This window comes from Lithobates pipiens, unplaced genomic scaffold (genome assembly GCF_037356315.1).
Source record: "Lithobates pipiens isolate NorthernLeopardFrog02 unplaced genomic scaffold, aLitPip1_a1.2 Scaffold_61, whole genome shotgun sequence".
In the NCBI taxonomy this organism is placed as follows: Eukaryota; Metazoa; Chordata; class Amphibia; order Anura; family Ranidae; genus Lithobates; species Lithobates pipiens.
Genome location: NW_027507883.1, coordinates 69279 through 73350, shown reverse-complemented (window position 1 = coordinate 73350; position 4072 = coordinate 69279). Strand labels below are relative to the sequence as shown.

The 4072-nt window shown below is 45.8% G+C and overlaps 4 pseudogenes; all 4 read right to left on the bottom strand.

The window, feature by feature from the left end:
• LOC143958754 (5S ribosomal RNA) lies at positions 1-191 on the bottom strand (annotated as a pseudogene).
• A 1885-nt stretch (positions 192-2076) lies between these two features.
• LOC143958304 (5S ribosomal RNA) lies at positions 2077-2195 on the bottom strand (annotated as a pseudogene).
• A 770-nt stretch (positions 2196-2965) lies between these two features.
• Positions 2966-3084, bottom strand: LOC143958467 (5S ribosomal RNA; annotated as a pseudogene).
• Positions 3085-3377: 293 nt separating this feature from the next.
• On the bottom strand, positions 3378-3496 carry LOC143958454 (5S ribosomal RNA; annotated as a pseudogene).
• Between the last annotated feature and the right edge of the window lie 576 nt (positions 3497-4072).

Below are 4072 nucleotides of genomic sequence, written 5' to 3'. Positions count from 1 at the left end.
AGCCTACAGCACCTGGTATTCCCAGACGGTCTCCCATCCAGGTACTAACCAGGCCCTACCCAGCCCATAGGCAATCTCTTTGGGCACCCTCATCCCTCTTGACAAATGCAAAGATGGTCACTAGGCCCGACCTTGCTTAGCCTTCGAGATCAGACGAGATCGGGCGCTTTCACGGTGATATGGCCGTAGGCAATCTCTTTGGGTATCCCCAACCCTCTTTGACAAGCGCCAAGATGGTCACCTTGAGAAACAAGGGAAAAAAACAAGTCAACGGCAAAAAAATAAAAAATTACGGCACCTTGTATTCCCAGGCGGTCTCCCACTCAGGTACTAACCAGGCCCGACCCTGCTTAGCCTCTGAGATTAAACGAGATTGGTTGCTTTCAGGGTGTCGTGGCCATAAGCAATACCTTTGGGCACTCTCAACCCTCTTGACTAGCACCAAGATGGTCACCTAGGGAAAGTAGGGGAAAAAACAAGTCAACGCCCAAAAAAAAAGAAGCAAATGGGACTGGTTATTGCCAGGATGTCTCACATTTGTTACTAACTAGTAGACATGTGCGCTTTGTTTCGTACGAATCGCAAATTCGTACGAATTTCTCAATTTGTACGTTCGGGAGGATCCGAAATACAAATTGCCGTGCGTCCGAATTCTGTACGGAATACGAACCTTTGTTTACGAATTCCGGATCTCAATCATTATGCTTATTATGACTTGCAGAAGACTTCTGTGATAGAAGTCAATGTAAATTGCCTGAAGACATCAGTGAAGGACTTTCAACCTCTCTGGGCAGGCTGCCAAGAAAAGAACAAAATGATACAATGTTTCTTCTTCAATGGGCTGAACTCCGTGTGTAGAAGTTTTCAGTTTAACCATTTAAAGACTAAATCTTTTCTGACACTTGTTGCTTACAAGTAAAAATCCAGTATTTTCTGCTAGAAAATCACTCAGAAGCCCCAAAAATTATATATTTTTTTTAGCAGAGACCCTAGGTAATAAAATAGCGGTTGTTGCAATATTTTGTGACGTGGTATTTGCGCAGAGGTCTTTCAAATGCAAATTAGCCCTTTATCACGGTGCAGGTGTCATTGCTGTATGTCACACTGCTGTATATCACGGTGCAGGTGTCATTGCTGTATGTCACGCTGCTGATGTCAGTGCTCTCTATCACGGTGCTGTTGTCAGATCACTCTATCACGGTGCATGTGTCATTGCTGTATGTCACGCTACTAATGTCACTGCTCCCTAGAGGTCGACTGAAAAAAAAAGGGCTAACTTGCGTTTGAAAGACCTACTGGATTTTTACTTGTAAGCAACAAGTGTCAGAAAAGATTTAGTCTTTAAATGGTTAAACTGAGAACTTCTACACATGGAGTTCAGCCCATTGAAGAAGAAACATTGTATCATTTTGTTCTTTTCTTGGCAGCCTGCCCAGAGGATGAACGTCCTTCACTGATGTCTTCAGGCAACTTACATTGACTTCTATCACAGAAGTCTTCTGCAAGTCATAATAAGCATAATGAGCAATGTTTTTGCCTTTAAATTTATTGTAAAGAACGTTCATACATGTTAACGACAATTCGTATTTCGTACGAAACAGAACGGAATTTCGGGCACGAAATACAAAGTACGAATTCATTTTATTACGAATCAAAACGGAACAGAACGAAATGAATTTATCGACGGCGTCCATGTCTACTAACCAGGGCAGACGCTGCTCAGCCTCCGAGATCAGACAAGATCAGGCACTTTCAGGGTGATGTGGCCGTATTAAATCTCTTTCGGCACCCTCAACCCTCTTGAGAAACTCCAAGATGGTCACCTTGGGAAACAAGTGAAAAAAACTAATCGTCGCCAAAGAAAAAAAAAGAAACCTACGGCACTTGATAATCCCAGGGGGTCTCCCCATCCAGGTTCTAGCCAAGCCCGACCCTGCTAAGCCTCCGAGATCAGGCGCTTTCAGGGTCATGTTCCCATAGGCAATGTCTTTCGGCACACTCAACCCTCTTGACAAACGCCAAGATGGTCACCTTAGGAAACAAGGGAAAAAAACAAGTCAACAACAAAAAAAAAGAAACCTACAGCACTTGGTATTCCTAGGGGGTCTCCCATCCAGGTTCTAACCAGGCCCAACCCTGCTAAGCATCCGAGATCAGATGAGATTAGTTGCTTTCAGGGAGATGTGGCCATGGGCAATCGCTTTGGGCACCCTGAACCCTCTTGGAAAAAAAAGCCAAAAAAAGAGAAGCCTATGGCACCTGGTATTCCCAGGCAGTCTCTCATCCGGGTACTAACCAGGCCTGACCATGCTTAGCCTCCGAGATTAGTCACTTTGAGGGTGATGTGGCCATAGTCAATTTCTTCAGACACCCTCAACCATCTTGACAAACGCCAATATAGTCACCTTGGGAAACAAGGGAAAAAAACAAGTAAATGCAAAAAAAAAAAATAAGCCTACAGCACCTGGTATTCCCAGGCGGTCTGCCATCCAGGTATTAACCAGGCTCAGCCCCTGCTTAGCCTCTGAGGTGAGACAAGATGGGGCGCTTTCAAGGTGATGTGGCCGTAGCCAATCTTTTTGGGCACCGTCAACCCCCTTGACAAATGCCAAAATGCACTTTGGGGAAACAAGGGAAAAAACAAGTCAACGCCCAAATGAAAAAAAAAGGAAGCCTACAGCACCTTGTATTCCTAGGTGATCTCCCATCCAGGTACTTACCAGGCCCGACCCTACCCATGGGCAATCTCTATAGGCAACCTCATCCCTCTTGACAAACGCAAAGATGGTCACTAGGCTCGACCATGCTTAGCCTCCGAGATCAGATGAGATTGGGCGCTTTCACAGTGATATGGCTGTATGCAATCTCTTTGGGTATCCTCAACCCTTTTTGACAAACGCCAAGCTGGTCACCTTGAGAAACAAGGGAAAAAAACAAGTCAATGCCAAAAAGAAAAAAAAAAAGAAGCCTATAGCACCTGATATTCCCAGGTGGTCTCCCATCCAAGTACTAACCAGGCCCACCACTGCTTAGTCTCCGAGATCAGATGAGATGGTGCGCTTTCAGGGTGATGTGGCCGTAGGCAATCTTTGTGCAACTTCAACCCTCTTGACAAATGCCAAGATGGTATCCATGGGTAAAAAGAGAAAAAAGAAAAGAAACCTACATCACCTAGTATTCCCAGGCGCTCTCCCATCTGCGTACTAACCCGGCCCGCCCCTACTTCTCCTCAGATATGCGGTGAGATGGGGCGCTTTTAGGGTGATGTGCCCGTAGACAATCTCTTTGGGCACCCTCAACCCTCTTGACAAATGCCAAGATTGTCACCTTGGGAAACAAGGGAAAAAACAAGTCAACACCAAAAAAATAAAAAAATAAACCTACGGCACCTGGTATTCCCAGGCGGTCTCCCATCCAGGTACTAACCAGGCTCGACCCTGCATAACCTCCGAGATCAGATGAGATGGGGTGTTTTCAGGGTGATGTGCCCATAGGCAATTGCTTTGGGCACCCTCAACCCTCTTGACAAACACCAAGATTGTCACCTTGGGAAACAAGAGAAAAAAAGTCAACACCAAAAAAAAATAATAATAATATTTACGGCACCTGGTATTCCCAGGCGGTCTCCCAACTAGGTATAAATCAGGCCCGATGCTGCTTAGCCTCCGAGATAAGACGAGATTTGTCGCTTTCAGGGTGATGTGGCCTTAGGCAACCACTTTGCGCATGCTCAACCCTCTTGACAAAATGCCAAGATGGTCACCTTGGGAAACAAGGGAAATAACAAGTCAACGCCAAAAAAAGAAAAAAAAAAAGAAGCATGTGGCAATGGGTATTCCCAGGCAGTCTCCCATCCAGCTACTAACCAGGCCCAACCCTGCTTAGCCTTTGAGATCAGGTGCTTTCAGGGTCATGTGCCCATAGGCAATCTTTTTGGGCAGCCTCAGCCCTCTTGACAAACGCTACAGTGGTCACCTTGGGAAACCAGGGAAAAAAACAAGTTGATGCCAAACCTACGGCACATGGTATTCCTGGGGGTCTCCCATCCAGATCTAACCAGGCCCGACCCTGC